Here is a 20,417-nt window from a genome sequence, read left to right as displayed (position 1 = left end):
ATTAACTAAACCATATAATGCATCAGAGTATATAAGAAGTGTAAATTCAGTGGTCACAAAATTATAGTTTATACAGAATATAAACTTAACAATATAATGCAGCAGAATATATAGGGCCTGAATCAACTTTGGGAATAGAGGGCCTGATTCAGCATGGATCGGAGCTGCGTAATCACACACAATGAAGCTGCGAAAATATGCTAATGTCTGCCACCACTCAGCCAGCATAGAGACACCCACTACTGCCTTTTCACATCCGTAATATCTTGAAGTATTGCGTATACATCGGTAACATCGAAGCACATCGGCCATTCACGCACAATTACAGCAGGTCTGACCTACCTCAGAATTTGAAAGTCTTGTCACACGCAGTGAGTACTCACGCTGCACAGGCAATCGCAGTGGCTAATTTATGCACTCCCTTGTAAGGGCATTCCAAAGAACAGACACGCCTTTGTTTCTCCTACCACTCCCACGTCATCACCCCCAAACGCTGAAGCCTGTCATTCACTGCAATGGATTCCTCTGTATGTCAATAAACATAGTGCGATCAGCCACACGCAAAGTATGGTGCATGTGCAGTGCGCAACAATTGGCACATTTTAAATCTGCTCCACCTGCAGTGCAGCACGGTTTTACCAAGATGCACAGTTACTTGCAATATCGTGCTCTATTCCCAAAACTGAATCAGGCCCAGTTTCTGTGTGGATAGAATAGATAGAATTAGAGAGGTGCGCCGACCCTCGTGTTTTTGTTTTGGTTTTGGATCTGGATCCCCCTGGTTTTGGATCTGGATTGGTTTTGCCAAAACCTCACCTCCGTATTTTGTTTTCGTGTTTTGGTTTTGGATCTGGATTTTTTTCTTAAAAAACCATAAAAACAGCTAAAATCACATAAATTGGGCCTGTTTTTGTTCCTACAGTATAATTAACCTCAATAACATTTATTTCCAGTAATTTCCAATCAATTTTGACCACCTCACAATATTATTTGCTTCATCTAGTTAAGGCCAAAAGGTTGCATCCAGCTAGCTGGCTGACTAAGCTAAGTGACACAGTGGGCGACACTAACATGTGGCAGTTCAGCTTCTAATTTCCAACACGGATACAGTGTGTTATACAGTGTGGGTTGGATACACCAATAGTGTACTTAATGTGACAGCAGTGTCAGCAGAGCGGGGTTACTGATGGTGTCCTCAGTAGTACATGGAAAGGCAGTGCTGCAGTGTTGGCAGTGTCCTCAGTGAAGGGTACCAGTGATGTTGGCAGAGCGGGGGTGCCAGCGATGTCTTTAGTGCAGGTTTGTTGGCTGTGTCGGCAGTGCGGGGGCACTAGCTGTGTCTTTAGTGCAGGTTTGCTGGCTGTGTCGGCAGTGCGGGGGTGCCAGCGGTGTCTTTAATGCAGGTTTGCTGGCTGTGTCAACAGTGCGGGGGTCCCACCGGTGTCTTTAGTGCAGGTTTGCTGGCAGTGCGGGGGTTGCTGGCTGTGTCCTCAGTACATGGAATGGCAGTGCGGGGGTGCCAGCGGTGTCTTTAATGCAGGTTTGCTGGCTGTGTCAGCAAAGCGGGGTGCCAGCAGTGTCCTCAGTGCAAGTTTGCTGACTGTGTCGGCAGTGCAGGGGTGTTCTCAATGTAGGGTGCTGGCGGTGTCGGCAGAGCGGGTGTGCCAGCGGTGTCCTCAGTGCATGTGTGCTGACAGTGTTGGCAGTGCAGGGGTGCAGGTGGTGTCCTCAGTGTGGGAGTGTCGGCAGTGTCGGCAGTGTGGGGGTCGCTGACGGTGTCCTCAGTACGTGGGGCAACAGTGCAGGAGTGTTGGCAGCTGTGGTGTCGGCAGCGGGGGATGCTGCCAGTGGGGGTGCCGGCGGTGTTGGCAGCAGGGGGTGCCGGTGGTGTCAGGCGGCGGGCACCATCTTCTTTTTCTCTCTCTCTGTGCATTTTCAATGGGCTTAACGCTGATTGGCTGAGAGCCGTGACAGACGGCTCTCAGCCAATCAGCGTTAAGCCCGCTCAAAACAAAACCTCATGACCTGATAGCGGGGTCACAAGGTTTTGCCTCGGGTGAGGGATCCGGGGCAGGCAGGGAGATCTGAGCTGCGCTCGGATTGCCCCGGATCCCCGAAATTCGGGTGGGTTCGGATCTCTGAGATCCGAACCTGCTCATCTCTAGAATAGAATAGATTGCAAAAACTTAACAACTTCACCAAATGATTTGGCTAAGGAAAATAAGTGAGGTAGACTTCTCTGCAATCTCACATAAATGTGCATTGTGGATAGATAAAAGGATAGAGTAGTATCACCACAAAGTGAATCCCTTAACTAGCCATCAGGTTCAGTAATGTGGGAATTACAATTAGAACGAAGCCAGGTCTGGCCCCTGCTGCTAAAGCATTGCAGGGTTCCACCGTCGGACCGAATGAGTAAGTGACTATTGGAGGGGAAGGGAAATACCTGCAAGTATCACTCATTAGATGAGAAAGCAGCGTGAAGCTGTATGAGAGTTCCCGTCAGTGCCAGCGGGAACTCCTGACTGGACGCATGTTTCACCCTTGACAAAATGTACTTGTTCACCAGTTCAGCTCAATATCAGGATAAATCTCTCCAGGCAATCTGGATATCCTGACCGGCAGAGCAGGTTGCAGAAGAAGTAAACAAATACGTAACGTCATATGCTCAAGGGAAGGATCAAGAATCTTCAATCATTACCCGCTGCTTTGCTGGCCCGATTGGGGCTTGATAAGTTTATACAGTATATATTACCTCCTTTTTGAATAGATAAGATTACAATTGATCTGCACCATGAGAAGTGGTCTATTTTTTGTCTTTGAGGTATTATGAAGATGGGAAACTTATTGGAATAACATCTATGGGCCGTATTCAATTAGTCGCGAAAAGTCGGAAAGGTTTCGCCTGCTACACTTTTCGTCTACATCATGTGTTTTGGCCGTGGAAACTTATCAGACGTGCCCCCGCTATTCACCGTATTCAATTCCAAAGGACGCGAAAATGTGTCCCGGCGAAACTCAAACAGGCGAAAAGTGCTGTCAAAAATGGGGAAATCAGCCTGACAGCCCCCAAAAGATGCACTAACATTGGGGATCAATATAGATGTCTCTGAATAGCCCTACTGAAGCTATTTGGGGTACTTAAATGCTGTCAATTGCCTCTAATTAGCGTCTTTGCACAAGTGGTGAAGAATAGCATTAAGCAGGTTTTTTTAAGAAAATAAGTAGTCCTGTCAAATTTGGGGTACTTGAAAATGGGTGCAAGCATGGTTTACAATTGCAAAATTGAATTTTTAAAAAACATACCTTCAGCATACACCTGCAATCAAAAAAACACCTGGGGCATACTTGCAGAGCCCCCAAAAGTCTATTTTGCTAGTTTACAAGTTTGTACCCCCACTTTGCACTTTTTCACCCCCATTTTAAAGTCATTTTTTGGGGTGTTCCTCTTTTTTCCATTTTTTATTGACACAGTTATGCTTTGGGGGGGGGCTGTACCAAGGGTGTTGAGTGGTTGCCTGACGTTTGCACCCCAAAACCACAATTTTGCACTTTTTTTCACTACCTATTCATAGGCTAATCTTTTTCGCCTATTACATTGCATTGCGTTTTCGTGTATGTGAAAACTATTTGAAATTGAATATGGCAAAAAGTTTCCGCCTGGCGAAGTTACGTCATCTGTGATACTTTTTCGTAGAAAACGGCTTTTCGAATCTAATTGAATATGGCCCTTTGTATGAAAAGGATCGTTCCAGTTATATAAACTCACTTCTGAATCAAGAAGCCTATCCATATTATAAGACAATTGATATAAAAGATTGGTTTGAAGTGTGTCATCCACATATATATCCGTATTCTAGGCGCGCTGATTCTGTTTTATGTGTTGTGGTCACTACTAGGAATTTCAGCTGCACCATTTATTGAAGCGCAGGCATTCCTAATTATCCTCTTTTCTCTATTGTATATATTTTTTCTCTCACTAATACTGAGAATTGAGAATAAAATATTTTCACCCAGTGAAAATATTATTGGACACACACAATTATTTATAAACAATGCTTATGTCTCTACATTTTTAAACCAAATTAATTAAAAGTTATATTTTAGCATTTTATATCACTCATTTCCAAGGTTGTGCCCCCACAAACGGTTCTTCCTTTATTTTGTTCCAATTTTTTTGCATCAATATTTCCCCAGTGTATATGTGTTGTGTATATATATATATATATATATATATATATATATACATAAATACATACATACATACATACATATGTGGCACCCCAGAATTTGGGTATACCATATAAAGGAGGGTGACCTTAAGGGCTTGATAACAGTTATGTTAGTGTAATTGCATGAAATATAAAGGTTTGAATGTATAGTAGAAATGCATATATATATATATATATATATATATATTTATATATGTGTGTGTGTTTAGTAAATGGTTAAACAATTGTAATCATGTGCTATGATTCCCCCCTCTTTTTTTGGACTTTGGTGCATGGCCCCACCAATATAATCATGCAACAGGACCAGGCAAGGATTCTCCCACTTGATTAAAAAAGGGGAGTCTTGTCTGCAGGGGACAGTTAAAAAGCCGCATGGGCAGAATGACAGTTGAAAAGAGCCGTTGCAGGGAGAAGAAGGGAGAGCGCCATTGCCAATCGGAGCTCCTGGCAACTGAAAAGACAGGCCGCGCACTGCAGACTATATATATATAGCGGGCTGCCTCCTGTAGTGTGTGCTACTGACTGTTATCCAGCTCCAGTTAAGGGGGATAGAGCCGCGATTGACAGACACAGTGCGGCTAGCTGTCAACATCTGGCATTGGGGCTGGACGAAGGGCGGAGCTTTGGACATGGATCGGTGTCACGATCCGATGCAAATGTTCCTCTGAGGAGGATGGTAAGCCAGGGGGTTCGGGTGACCTGGGAAGTGACTGGACTAGGTCTCCTAGTTGCGGCCGAACACAGGTTTGGCTAGACCTGCCCAGATGTGCGGAGTCTAACTCACTTGGTGGTTTTCTCCAGTGACCCCTCCAATTGGGATTTGGTTTTCCGCTGCACCAAGTGAGCAGGTCGCGGCCCTCTGGACAGGTACCTGGGAATGGCAGAAGACCGGAAACTATATTTAACGAAGCAAATGCTAGAGCACAGGAGGTAAACTGGATGCTTAGATATTGAAACGCTGTTTAGGGATCCTAATCACAGGCTAGCATAGGAATACTGGAAAGTGTACTGAGAATCACTAAGAAATCCAAGTGCTGATTGCACAGAAAAACAGAGGCATATATTGGGAATTGCTAGATATGTTTAGAGCTGATTTGCAGAGACAAGACACAGAGCAAAGAACACCAACATGCACTGGAAAGCTATAAATGTAGGTGTTGACTGCACAAACAAGACACAGAGAGAAGTGGACACAGGCACATGTAGTAATCCCAGTTGCAGGCTAGCTTGGAAACACAGGAAAATGTACAGGAACTGCAACAGATTCTGGAGCTGATAAACACAGTAAAACACAGAGGGAAGGCAGGAATAAACTGGGGAAGCTAGTAATGCTGGTACTGGACAAAGGCAATTACTAGGAGAGTGCTGGAGGTCCAGCTGTGAGCTAATTAGTACTAGCAGGTAATCAGACACCTCAGTGACACAGGGTAATAGCCACATCAAAGCTGCAATAGAATTAGCAGCACATATACAAAGACACACAGGAAAGGGACATGAAACGCTGAAGTACTGTGAGAAAGCTAAAGTCTCAGAGTAAGGGTTAGCATGGAAGCTAATACAGGAAACTGGAAAACTGTGAGCAGGCTGAAGCAACACGCTGAAGGATTTAGCACAGAGCAACAGTGGGAGTAGCACAGGCACTTGGAATAACGAAGTTGAACAGCATCTTCCTGAAGTTCTGGGGGCGGATTTATTCCCAGGGGTAGCAGATTATTGGAGCACAGCATCAGCTGACTGAGATCATGCTACCATTGGTTAGGAGGACTGTCACATGAGAGGAACTGTCATGGCGGCGCCCATGATGGGAACTCCGATCCCCAAAATACACAGCCGACCATAGAAGTCCGCAAAAGCACCTAAGGTAGAATACTCAGCATCTCACCCCTCACTGCACCAGGCGTCTGACCACAAGGAAGTCAGGGGAAGCCGGCACGGAGGTAAGAGATAGCCGATCCTAGGCTGAACCCTGACAATTGGCCTCTCTGATGCACTCCAGCTCTGCAACTGAGGTAAGCAGCTGATGATGACCCCATCAATCTGCTAGACGGCATCCTATAAACTAAAGGACTGCTTGGTGTTCCCAGTAACCTCCCCCAAAGGCCATCGTCTGGAGAAGTTGGTAACTCAGGGCTTGATTCAGCAAGGAATGCAGTTGCTTATAGGCACACAATCGGCCGATTGTTGCGATCGCAGTGGCTACGCAGACCCATCGCAGAGTGATTGACAGGAAGTGCGTTTGTGTGTGGTGATGGCAGTGGTCGGCCGAACGCAGGCGTGCCAGTGTGTTTCACCTGCGTTGCAGGGGCGTGCATATATTAGCCACTGCGATACCATACACAGCCTGAGGCCTCCTAGCGTGTGCCGAAGTAAAAAATTCCTGAGTGAGGTCTGACCTGCCTTAACAGCGTGTGAGGCTTCGATGGTACTCGATTGTACCGATGAGGCAGTAGAAACTGCAGGAGTCAGCTGTAGTGACCATTATTTAATTTGTCAGTGACAGCATCAGACTCAGATGAGCCGGATAGTCAGTAATTAGAGCACTGATCAGCAATCTCAGTTTAACCAACAGGAGTCAGCAGAGACAAGCCTAAAATTCATCATGATGTACAGTACTACAGCCAGTCTAGTCAGAACAGTTTATAATCCATAATTTAGTTAACTCATCAGGAGTCATCATTTAAAATCACTCTAATGAAACCTTACAGGGATCACAACGTACAGTGAGGCCAGGACTCCATTGAACTCTCTAACTACAGTAGCTGTGAAAGTTACATTGTAAGTTGCAGAAACTGCAAATTGAAACATTAGTAATTGCTACAAGTGTCATCCTAGTAAAAGGATATAAAATTATAGAACTAAAATCCTTCCAGATACTTTTGCTCTGCTTAGCTGGAAGGATTAGACAGTGGAGTTGCATAGGGAAGTTCCCTTTGACAGATCTAACCCGAGCAACGCAATAAACAGATCTCTCTACTTACACCTAAAACAGATAACTTTGACAGTGGGAAGAACATCTTCTATGTGCACTATCTGTAAAGAATAGACTGAATTCATTGTTAGTAGCAAATAGCATGCATGCTACCATGTTTCCCCGATAATAAGACACTGTCTTATTTTTTTTTTAGGTCAAAAAAACACAATAGGGCTTATTTTCAGGGTAGGGCTTATTTTAATTAAAATTGACAACAATTTCAATAAACAGGTAAGTGTGAACAAAAAAATCTACCTTTATTCAAAAATGGTCATGTCACCTTCTTCAACAATATCGTCATAAGTGTCCATAACCCGAACTCCGGCATGGATTTCTTGCACCTCCATTTCCTGCAGAAGTGGACCCAATCTGTCATGTCCAGCATGTCTTGTCCAGGTAGCCTGCTCGTAGTGCATTGGCGACACAGCTGTCAGTAATTTTATCCCATGACTTCTTCACCCAAGTCACGACCTTTTGCAGACGGGGCTTCACAAAGTTTCCACGCTGATTTCTTTCCATTCTATTTTCAATGTAGTCATTGACTTCCATGCGCAAATGGTCCTTGAATGGCTTGTTTATTGCAACATCAAGTGTCTGGAGATAGGCAGTCATTCCTGCGGGAATCATTACTTGATCTATTCTTCTCTCTGCAAGGAAGTTCTTCATGTCTTTAGCGCGGTGAGTGCTGGCTGAATCCCAGACTAGCAGACCTCTTTGGTTACCTCACAAAACAAGTGGTAGCATTAAATCCAGCCACTTCCTTATAACTGCTTGTGTGCACCAGGCTTTTTTGGTTTCAAGAACGTAAATGCCTGAAACACGTTCAATCTTATCTTTCTTGCCCTTTCTTATGATTAGAGGTGTGGCTTTCTTTCCATCCAGACGAATTGCCAAAACACAAGTAACTCGTGCACTTTCGTAGCCAGTGGTGGGAATGTAGATTGACGTGGCACCCCTGTGATGAACTGTCGTTTGAGATCCTTGACCCATAAACACTGCAGTTTCATCCATAGCAATCATATTGCAGGTTTGGTATTTAGAAAAGTCGATCCCATCAATAAAGGACTTGAATGCAAGTGCACGTTTAATAACTTCAGCATCTTCCAGCTTAAACAGTGTTGTTGATCTTCTTAGAGACAGTTCATATCGCTGAAGGAAACCGTCCAACCAGTGTTGTGATGCTTTGAATCCTTCTGGGAACTGTGGTGCCATTGCAAGGGCAAATGCTTGAATATCAGCCCTGTGCACAACCAACGCCTTTGCTCTCCTGTTAGCAATCCATTCACCAATGATGTCTTCCAGCTCAGGATATAAGGGTTGCCGACCTGATCCAGACCTGCGCTTCTTAGCTTTTCCCTCATCCACCTGTTGACTGAGGTTATTGTACTCCGCTCGCCATTTTCGGACCATTCGGAGATCCAACATCTTTTCTTTACAGAAAGCTGAAAGATTCTTTCCCTGTGAGTCCTCCACAATTGCTTTCTTGTACTCAACGGTATAGCTCTTCCTTTTTGCACTCATGTCTGGGGGTCAAAACAGACAGGATAATAAATAAAATGAAATAAAATGATGACTGTTATGCTCCCCCCCTGTTGTTGAATGCAGCCTCTGCCTCTCCCTCCCCCCCCTGTTGTTGAATGCAGCCTCTGCCTCTCCCTCCCCCCCCCTGTTGTTGATTGCAGCCTCTGCCTCTCCCTCCCCTGTTGTTGATTGCAGCCTCTGCCTCTCCCTCCCCCCCCCTGTTGGTGATTGCAGCCTCTGCCTCTCCCTCCCCCCCCTGTTGGTGATTGCAGCCTCTGCCTTTCCCTCCCCCCCCTGTTGGTGATTGCAGCCTCTGCCTCTCCCTCCCCCCCCTGTTGGTGATTGCAGCCTCTGCCTCTCCCTCCCCCCCTGTTGGTGATTGCAGCCTCTGCCTCTCCCTCCCCCCCTGTTGGTGATTGCAGCCTCTGCCTCTCCCTCCCCCCCTGTTGTTTATTGCAGCCTCTGCCTCTCTCTCTCCCCCCCTATTGTTGAATAGTGCCTCTCCAGCCCGAACCCCCCCATCCCCCCCACCACAGTGTTGATTGCAGCCATTTCCATTTGACCACTTACCTTTTTACAGAAGAATCGGGAGGCGGCTTCTTCATCCACGATGCGCGGCTCCTCCGTAGTCCACCTTCAGAGGCGCGCCGTGACGTCATGACGTCACGCGCGCTGACTCCAGCAGTCTGACTACAATACCCATAAGCTGGTGGAGGAGCGGGGCCGGGTAGCCTCCTCCAGCTCTTTCATTTACCATACCTTAGTACCATATGGTACTACATGCGGGGGGGCAGAGCTGGCTAGTGTACGGTAGTGCAGGGACCCGGAAATTTTTTATTTTAATAGGTCTTACTTTCGGGGTAGGGCTTATTTTGGGCCCTCCTTCCAAACTAGGGATAGGTCTTATTTTCGGGGTAGGTCTAATTATCGGGGAAACACGGTACTACAGGTATAAACTACAAAGGGGTTTTAGATTAAATAACAAAAAAACAAAATAAGAGGCACTATACTGAAGATGTATGTTGATAACTCCTCAAAATCCCTCACATGTGCTGCTGCTACCACGGAGGAGCTGACCCTCTAGACCAGGGAGGGGGAACCTCAGGCCCAGGGGCCATATAAAGCCCCCGGAATCATTTGGTCTGGCTCTCTGAGCTTTATCTGCTAGCCTCATCTGGATAGCAGGGTGCTTAGAATGGCACCATTCAGCCAGAATCTATGCAGCAGTGCCGCCTGGAGCGTCCTTAGGATGCTTCAGACTGTCACAACGCTGCCCTTACAGCTCCCCAGAGCATCCTCAGGATGCTCCGGGCATTGCTGTAATCACCGGCGATCGTTTCCCCGATGTGTGTGACATCTATCAGAGGGAGCGTGGCCTGCACCAGGCCTGCAAATATTATTATATATATCAAAATGTCCCTTGGCAGAAAAAAGGTTCCTCATCCCTGCTCTAGACCAACAGGGAAAAAAAACTATTCTAGTATGGAGCGCTGCCACTAGCAGAGGAAAATAGTAACAATTCAATCTATACAGTAATTGATTTAATAAATGAAAATAAACATAAATTAATCAAATAAAATAAACACTGGTAGTCAAATTACATCACTAAAAACACAGTATATAATGTGACCAATAAAAAGGATAAAAAGAAATAAGGCTCAATAAAAAACAACATAAAAATGGGGCCCCAAAATCTTATCAATATCACATTGGTACCAATTGAAACAAATGTGTCTCCACTCAGGCTATTACAATTGTAACATAATGTCCCACAGTCAAAGGATGGGATTTCACAATGAACCTTAATCAGTGGTGCACAATTATATGTTGATAAATGATTTCAGATAAAATATAAGTCCGTACATTGACCACTAAAGGTTCCTAATAAATTGTTTGCAGGATGTTTAGCTCTTGTTTGGTAAATGACACAACAATGGTCTCTCCCTACACCCACTGCGGGAACCAGAGGCAGAGCTCAGGAGTTACCTCCAACCTCCGGCTGGAGGGAGGGAGCCGCCAGACAAGGCAGTACTAGATAGTGGTTGGTCCAGGTACAAGAATATGTTTTGTTTCCTGATAAAGGGAATGTAACCCCAAAACGTTGAAAATAAAAATGTTTCTTCATGGAGGTATCCAAGTGTATAATAAGTTAATATTTAAAACAAAGCACTCCCCATTAATGTGGGTGTCAGCTCATCAGTAATAGGATAACAATGGTGATTTGTTAATTATTTATTTATTTATTTATTAACAGTTTCTTATATAGCGCAGCATATTCCGTTGCGCTTTACAATTGGAACATTAACAGAACAAAACTGGGTAATAACAAACAGATATATAGGTAGGAAGGCCCTGCTCGCAAGCTTACAATCTATAGGGAAATAGGCATTGATACACAAGATTAGGTGCTATATATTGCATTTTGGTCCAGCCAGAATGCACAGTTTCTTGGTTGGCTGCATGATCCAGTCACACAGGAATATCGACCAAATGTCATGAGGATGTGAGAGAAAGATGATGTGTGAGATTGTGTGTGGACTGTAAAAGGGGATGTAATTAGATATGGAAGCTATGAAGGTTATGTGGCAGGTTCTGGAATCTGATAAGCTTGCCTGAAGAGGTGAGTTTTCAGGGAACGCTTGAAGGATTGGAGACTAGAAGAAAGTCTTATTGTGCGAGGTAGGTTATTCCATATAGTGGGTGCAGCGCGAAGAAAGTCCTGTAACCGTGAATGGGAGCAAGTAATGCATGGGGATGAGAGACGCAGATCTTGTGCTGAACGGAGAGGTCGGGTTGGGAGATATTTTGAGATGACTGAAGAGATGTATGTTGGTGTGGTTTGGTTAATAGCCTTATGTGTAAGTGAAAGTATTTTGTATTGAATACGGTAGAAAACCGGCAACCAATGGAGGGACTGACAGAGCGGGGCAGCAGAAGAAGAACGTTTTGCAAGGAAGATAAGCCTTGCAGCTGCATTCATAATGGATTGTAAAGGTGATAGCCTGTTTTTGGGAAGACCAGTAAGGAGGCTATTGCAATAGTCAATGCGGGAAATAATAAGTGCATGGATTAGAGTTTTTGCAGTGTCTTGTGTGAGATATGGTCGAATTTTGGATATGTTTTTTAAATGTATGTAACATGATTTTGAGACAGATTGAATATGAGGAACAAAGGACAGTTCAGAGTCAAGGATGACACCAAGGCAGCGAGCTTGTGGGGCAGGGTGGATGGTCGAGGTATCAACAGTGATAGAGAGATCAGGTTGGTAACTGTTATTGGCTGGTGGAAATATAATTAATTCTGTTTTAGAAATATTAAGTTTCAGGTGGCGAGATGACATCCAAGATGAAATGGCAGAAAGACATTCAGTGACACGGACCGATACAGATGGAGATAAATCTGGAGAGGATAGGTAGATTTGAGTATCATCCGCATACAGATGGTACTGAAATCCAAAAGAGCGGATTAGTTTGCCAAGAGAGGTGGTATAGATGTAGGAAGAAAACCAAGAAAGAGCTGTGTCCTTAAGACCTAGGGATTGCAGTGTTTGTATGAGAAGAGAGTGGTCAACAGTGTCAAAAGCAGCAGAGAGATCTAGAAGAATTGAGTAATGGCCTTTAGCCTTGGCAGTGACAAGATCATTTACTACCTTAGTCAGTGCTGTCTCTGTGGAGTGTTGGGAACGAAAGCCGGACTGATGTGGGTCTAATAAGTTGTGTGAGTTAAGAAAGTGTGTGAGGTGTGTGTAGACAAGTCTCTCAAGTAGCTTGGAGGGGCATGGGAGCTGGGAGATAGGACGGTAATTTAAGAGTGTATTAGGGTCAGAATTTTGTTTTTTCAGAATGGGAGTAATCACTGCGTGCTTGAACAGTGATGGAAAGTTGCCAGTAGAGAGAGAGAGATTACAGATTTTAGTTAGGGTTGGGATAAGCACAGGAGACAGAGCTTTACTGATTTGTGAGGGTATAGGATCTAGAGGAGAGGTAATAGAGTAGGAGGATGAGAAGAGTGTAGATACTTCATCTTCATTTGGGAGATCAAATGAAGAGAATGTGCCAGAGGATTCAGGTAATAATAGAAATGTGTCAATATCGGAACTGATATAGAGCACTCAATGTGCTAATAAGTGCAATATTGCAATGTTAAAAGTGCAAACAATAATAAAAATATACAATCCCAGGACCTGGGTATGTGTGCAAAGTACAATATAAAGTACAGTCCGTACATACTGTATATGTGCAAATTAAAATGCAGTTCAGTAACAGTATACCAATGTAAATAAGAATAACTTAATACATAAACTGTGAGAGTATAAAAAAGGGGAAATTTAATTATAACACAGAAATACCCTAGACATATAGGGCAATACACATACGATAAATAATATAAAATATGCCACCAAGAGATGTTAAAAACAGTTAGCATAAAAAATAGAAGAATAAAAAAGAATGGCTTATCTGAGTGTATATAAAAAAAATGTAAGTTCATGGAAGGTGGAACCAGGAGTCCCCAACACATTTCGTCCAGAATATAGACTTCTTCAAGGGATGTAATACTGCTGTGGGGTACCTGGTATAAATACCCACTTAATAGGACAAACTGAGAGGTGTTCAAGATTGGATATGACCTCACTTCTGGTTTTCGCTAATGTATATTTGTATTATTGTAAAAGGACATGTTTTATATAAATCAAGTGCTCTGGTTACTAAAATGTGAAAAATCGCAATGTTTGCTGGAGATATATCCGTTTCTTAAGTCTTTTATTTTTGTGGGGATTCCTGTGAGTCGTCACGTGGTGTCCCTGGGCATCACGTCATCTCCGCCCATCTAGCTACTTCCAGTACATTACTTCCGCCCATCGTGCGTGGCTTGTTAGAGTCTTCTCTGCTTAGTTAGAGATTCATTTGTGTGTTATTTCTGCCCAAAGGTTGCAGTCAGGTGACTGGCGTCAGCCATCTTGGTGCTCTTGATCAAGTAATTATCGGTGGCCATCTTGGTGCTCTCAGTCAGATTGCTGGCAGCGACCATCTTGGTGTACTCGGTCGGATGGTTGGCATCAGCCATCTTGATGCTGTTAGTCAGATAACTATCGGCGGCCATTATGGTGCTCTCAATCAAGTTGCTGGCGGTGGCCATCTTGGTGCTCTCAGTTGCATACATCTTTGTACTCCAGGTGCGGCCATCTTAGTACACCTTGGTCCGCATAATTCCATGGGTAACTTTCTATATCACGATCTGATGATAGATAGAATGATAAGCGCTCATCTTGAAATATAGGAATATGGCCATCTGTATATTTCTCATGGTTAGTTATCCTATATGATATAATAAGGAATGGTATTAAGTTAACGCTTAAAGCCACATAAGTAATGAATTGCAGGTTCTCATATTCATAAATCTGACATGTAGATGTCATTCTAGTATAATTATACCATTACTTCAATTAGAGGAATCTAATACAGGTAAGATCATTAAATATATCAGACCATATAATATTGAATTCAAAAGGTTATTATAATGTGCAATCGCAGTAAAACCGTTCGAATTGAATAAAAACAGCTAAAACAAATTAAAGCCCGAAATAAATACACATGTACTAGTATAAAGGAGGAAGTTATGTCATTAGTATAGTCATTTTCTGATGGCAACAATATATTAGTCATTCTTGTGTCCAGGGGAGGAGTCTATGGCTTAGAAAGTTGCCCATCTTTAGTGTGTAATATCCTTTCAGCTGTAGGTGATGGTTCTTGCAATAACCAGTCTTTTAATAATTGCTCAAGTAATCCAAGATGTTTCTGCTACTGAGAAGCTGCAACCTGACGGAGTAAGAAAAGTGAATCTCATGACATACTACAGTTCCTGGTCTTCCCTAGTGGTCTCCCACCCAAGTACTAGCCAGGCCCATCACTGCTTAGCTTCCAAGATCTGACGAGATTGGGCACTTATAGCGAAGTATGACTGTAGATAACTATGAGATTCACAATCTGCCGTCCAAACCAGGTCTAATGTCTTACAGAAAGGGGGCTATCTCATAGCTGTCGTTAAATCCTTGTGGGGTCATAGTATCCAGTTCGAAGATCCAGTACATTTCTCTTCTGGACAACTTATTTGCCAGATCTCCACCTCTTTCTCCAAGTTGTACATGTTCGATTGCTTTGAAAGTCAGATCCTCTGGATTAGAATTATGATGCTGAATGAAATGTTGAAATACCGATTGTCCCTCTACTTTGTTCTTGATATTTCGGATATGTTCTTGTATCCTTAATTTTATTTTGTTGTTTAGTTTTGCCCACATATTTAGTTCCACAGGTACATTCCAACAGGTATATAACTGCTGTGGAGTTGCAGTTCAGATGATGTTTGATCTTATATTCCTTACTGTTTGTGGAATTATTGAAAGTTCTTCTTTGTCTATGTATATGCTTACAAATATTACATTTGCCACATTTGTAGCAACCCGGGCAGCTGTGAAATGCAGTCTGTTTTCAGGTATTGGGGTTTCGTAGCATGCTGGGTGCCAATGTATCTTTAAGGCTTTTAGCCTTCCTAAAAACAATTGGTGTTTTTTTGGGGAGAACTTCTTATAGGGCTGGGTCCATTAATGGAATATTCAAATGTTTATTGAGAGTATTTTTAATTTTGTTCTCTTGTTCATTGAAACTGGTGACGAACGGAATAATATTGTTTTCTCTTTCTTTATTGGATTTGTTCTTCACATATGGTTATCTCACTGCAGTTTCTCTTGATTCTGTGGAATGTTGAATAGAGTATATTTTCTTTCCACCTCTTCAGGTGGCCACTTTTGTAGTAAAGATAACTGTTGGTATCTACCGTTTTTATAAAAAAATTTGTGAGGATCTTGTTTCATTCTCTGAATATGATTAAATCCAGGAACTCGATAGCAACTTTGTTGATATTGGACGTGAACTTAAGATTCATTGTGTTTTTAGCAATGTGATCTAAAAACAAATGAAAACGCTCTTTGGACTCTTCCCATATTATTAGAATGTCATCTATGTAACGTTTATAAAGTATGATATTCTTCTTAAATGGGTTGTTCTTGTAAATGATATTTCTTTTCCCAGCATCCCATAAAAAGATTAGCTAAACTATGTGCAAAAATAGTCTCCATCGCTGTGCCACAGATCTGTTGATAAAATTTGCCTAAAAATTTAAAATAGTTGTGGTTCAAAATAAAAGCCATTATGTCACATAAAAATTCTCTATGTGTACTAGTTATTGACAGATCCATTTCAAGAAATTCCCTGCATGCATTGATCCCTTTTTGACATTCAATACATGTGTACAAAGACTGTACATCCACTGTTGCCCATATGTATGATTCCTTCCACTCCAAATTCTATATAGTTTGTAGTACATTGGTGTAATCTTTGAGTTAGGATTGCATCTCAATCACATATTTTTGCAGGAAGATATCCATGTACTCGGATAAGTGTGAAGTCAGTGAGTCTATACCTGCAATGATAGGTCTCCCAGGTGGATCTAACATGGATTTATGAATTTTTGGGAGAAAATAAAAGATGGGGTAATGGGGTTAGTGATTAAAATATATTGGAATTCTTCCTTCGATATGATGTTATTGCATAATCCATAAACCAGGAGAGTTCTTAGTTCATTGATATAATTTTCCATAGGATCGCTTTCTAGTGAAGTGTATGAGTTCATGTCCCCCAAAAGTCTATAAGATTCTTTTACATAATAAGACCAGTCCATGACCACCAACCCCCCCCCCCTTATCAGCCTGCTTGATGACAATATCATTATTTTTCTGTAGGTTCTTGGGTGCCTCTTTTTCTTGGTTCTTTAAATTAAAGATCGGATTTCACAATGAACCTTAATCAGTGGCACACGATTACATGTTCATAAATGATTTCAGAAACAATATAAGTTCGTACATTGACCACTAAAGGTCCTAATAAATTGTTTGCAGGATGCTCTTGTTTGGTAAATGTCACAACAATGGTCTCTCCCTACACCCACTGCGGGAGCCGGAAGGTAGAGCTCAGGAGTGACCTCCAACCTCCGGCTGCAGGGAGGGAGCTGCCAGACCAGTGACGGAACTAGATAGTGGTTGGTCCAGGTGCAAGAATATGTTTTGTATCCTGATGAAGGGAATGTAACTGCGAAACATTGAAAATAAAATATTTTTTCATGTTTTTTCATAAAGGTAGAAGTCTCTGGAGTGCCGCTTATTTGCCAAATATATATATATCAGAAATGCTGGCATTCGCACTGTCCGTGATGTCTCTGCGCTGGTACCCTCCACTCTCCTGGCATGCGCCAGGAAATTATACAAAAGTATACAGCTTGTTTGGACAACAGATAAGTCTCTTTGTTTGTATCAAAGTTTCATGAATTTACTTCATTTCATCAGGATATAACAAAAGTGAACAAATTACATACCTTTATAGAAGTCACCTTGTGGAGGCGCCGTCTAACCACCCGGAAGCGGAAGGTGAAATCAGCATAATCATTAGTGCACCCATCACCATGGTTACAAAAACTATAAACAATGAATAAAACACTATTGCAAAAATTAAGAAAAGCTGATGCAATCTTTGTTGTCTAAACAAGCCGTTATGAGTGCCACCATCACCGCTACATATATATATATATAATATAATAATATATATATATATATATATATATACATATATATGTTAACTGAAAGATATGCCAGCCTTTAAATAAAATAAAAACACACTATGACTTACCAAATGGTCTCTCTGTCACTGATGATGGATGCAGGCTGTAGTCTTGCATCTCTTGCAAGGTCTTCTTGATGACAGTGCTGTGGATGCCTCAGGGGTAGGAAGGATGGTGTCTGCAGCCAGCCATCCTTAGTCGTCAGCTCCGCATCACCTTCCTCAAATTCAGCCTCTCATCACCATCTTCAGCCTAGAACACCTTCCTCCATCCCCATCACCTTCCTCCGTTCCCAGGCACCATCACCTTCCTCCGTCCTCAGGCACCATCTCCTTCCTCTGCGTCCAGCCTGTGTCACCTTCTGCCCCCAGCCCCTTTCATTTTCTTCTGCCCCCTTCACCTTCCTCCGTCCCCAGGCACCATCACCTTCATCTGCTTCCAGCCCGTCACCTTCTGCCCCAGCCCCCATCACCTTCCTCTGCCCCATCCTCCTTCATCTTCTTCTGCCCCTTCACATTCCTCTGCATCCAGCCCCTGTCATCTTCTTCAAATTCAGCCTCTCATCACCATCTTCAGCCCAGAAGCCCCCATCACCTTCCTCCATCCCCAGCCCCCATCATCTTCCTCTGTCCCCAGGCACCATCACCTTCCTCCATCAACTTCCTCTGTCCCCAGGCACTATCACCTTTCTCCATCCCCAGGCAACATCTCCTTCCTCTGCATCCAGCCCCTGTCACCTTCTGCCCCCAGCCCTCTTAATTTTCTTCTGCCCCTTTCACCTTCCTCCATCCCCAGGCACCATCACCTTCCTCTGCTTCCAGCTCCTCACCTTCTGCCCCAGCCCGCATCACCTTCCTCTGCCCCAGCCTCTTTCACCTTCATCCGTCACCAGGAACCATCACCTTCCTTTGCTTCCAGTCCCTGTCATCTCCTGCCCCATCACCTTCCTCTGCCTCCAGCCTCCCTCATCTTCCTCTGCCCCTTCACCTTCCTTTGGGTCCAGCCCCTGTCATCTTATGCCCCAGCCGCATCACCTTCCTCTGCCCCCAGCCTATTTCATCTTCTTCTACCCCCTTCACCTTCCTCTACGTCCAGCCTGTTACCACTTCACACCCCAACCCCCATCACACCGCCTTCACACAGAAAGGGTCCATCCGCTCTTACCGTCACTCCCTCCAGTGTCACGTATTCCATGTACAAAACAAACTTTATTAACCATAGGGGCCGGCCCTTGTTTTGGACATGGCGTGCGTTGCCGCACCACTAGAGTGAGTGGAGATAGGAGCGGGCAGGCCTCGGCGGGACCCCCCAATCAGCCAAGCTCCAGTCCCGGCACTCTTCCCCTGATGGCGGCCCTGCTGGCAGCAGATGCAGCGATGCTGTTGGGGCAGGTGGCTATGGGCCCCTGCACAACAGCGGGCCCTAGTGCAAGGCACCAGCTGCCCCACCGCTAGTTTCGCCACTGCAACAGACACCCACTGGTAACAAAATCTTAGTGAGCGTCCAGTAAATGGAGAAGGAGGCGGCGGCACAATTCCAGCCCGGCCCTCCCTGCTGTGAAGGGCCGGTTGAGCATATCGCGCTGGCCCTGTATGTACATACTTACATACAAATATAAACATAGCAGCCTCCTCTAAAGGTGTTCCTGTTCAGTGCACAGAGGGTCTAATTCAGAGGTGAATGCAACACGGTGCTGCTTCTTCTTCAGTAGCAGCGGACCTTAGTTTATTATGATAATGCAGCATTTTTACCAAAGACGCCCACTGCCGGATTTTCAGATTTGCTGCATGCGTCCAAAGATGCAGCATCGGATCATCATTGCGAACCATTGTTGGCCATCAGACATCTGCGCAACCGTAAGGTTGCTCAGAATGTCCAGCAGCCAAGGCCAGTGAAACCAATGTTGCAGTCACTGGCTTCGGCACACCCTAGTAAAGGAAGGGACATGCATCTGTTGTATAGGATAGATGTATGGGAACCCAATGGTTTGCGCACATCTCCGATGGCGGTGGGACTGTGCATGCCCCAATATGCAAAACTAGTCCTGCAGTGCCCCAATGACATGCTGGGACAATTTGGGGGCCTGGATGGGGTGGTGCTGCCTGTGTTTCCAGAAAACTGGGGCATAAGCCCCAATTCTGGGTGTGCTAAAGCCAGTGTCTGTGTCTTCTGATGCAGATTTGCTGGGCTTGCAAGCGGACAGGAGGTGGCCATTCTGAGTAAGTTGAGGCTTACTCAGATAGCTGATGCTGCAAACATTGCGACTGCTGGTTGCGATGTTGACCCGATTCTGCATTAATGGATGTAGGCATCGGATCTGAGATGAGAGCAGGAGGCATATTTTTCCTCCAGGCGCCTCCTTCAGGCATGGGCATATTTTTGCAGCTACTGTGCTAAAGTGTACAGCTCTGAATCAGGCCAATTAAACATAAAAAATAAAATGCATTTTTACAATAAGTGCTAAGTATGTCTGGACAGTGCAAAATGTAGATTATGGTTTCTTTTACTCTCATTATGTCAATTGGAAGCAGTATGTATAAAGCGCAAAGACCAACAGTATTTATTTTAGGGTCATGTAGGAGAAATGACCAGCCCAGATGATCCACCTCTATAGGCTGAAAATGAAAGAAAACTGATTTGTGCATGAGACTTGCGACACTGGACATGTATTTGTATGTGGCTTGGTATACCCACTATATAGAAGGGGCCAAATGTAACAAGACCATTCCAAACAGAAATTGCAGTAACATTTGTGAGTTTCAACCCCAACAACAACTACCAAAATGTGTATTTGCAATAAACCCACTGAGGGTTTTATTAAGCTCTGTGGAACTCATAATTTCTTTTTTATACATGAAGAGTACTAAATTGCACTCAAAATTAGAAATCTCCTATCTGATCTGAATAGCACTCTCCAAGAAAACATACGCTGACTTACAATTGTCAGTCATTGTGCTGAGAGGTTCAGGTCTTTGTTGGATACTCAACATTCTTCTATCCAGTTGAAGGCTTCTTAAGGCATTAGA

The 20,417-nt window shown here is 43.8% G+C and overlaps 1 pseudogene; it reads right to left on the bottom strand.

Moving 5' to 3' along the window:
• Nucleotides 1-14,571: 14,571 nt before the first annotated feature.
• On the bottom strand, nucleotides 14,572-14,690 carry LOC148542703 (5S ribosomal RNA; annotated as a pseudogene).
• Between the last annotated feature and the right edge of the window lie 5,727 nt (nucleotides 14,691-20,417).

The sequence above is a fragment of the Taudactylus pleione genome, unplaced genomic scaffold (assembly GCF_031769625.1).
Source record: "Taudactylus pleione unplaced genomic scaffold, aTauple2 ptg000010l, whole genome shotgun sequence".
Taxonomy (NCBI): Eukaryota; Metazoa; Chordata; class Amphibia; order Anura; family Myobatrachidae; genus Taudactylus; species Taudactylus pleione.
The sequence above is the reverse complement of the archived record's forward strand: the minus strand, read 5'-3'. Positions and strand labels throughout refer to the sequence as shown.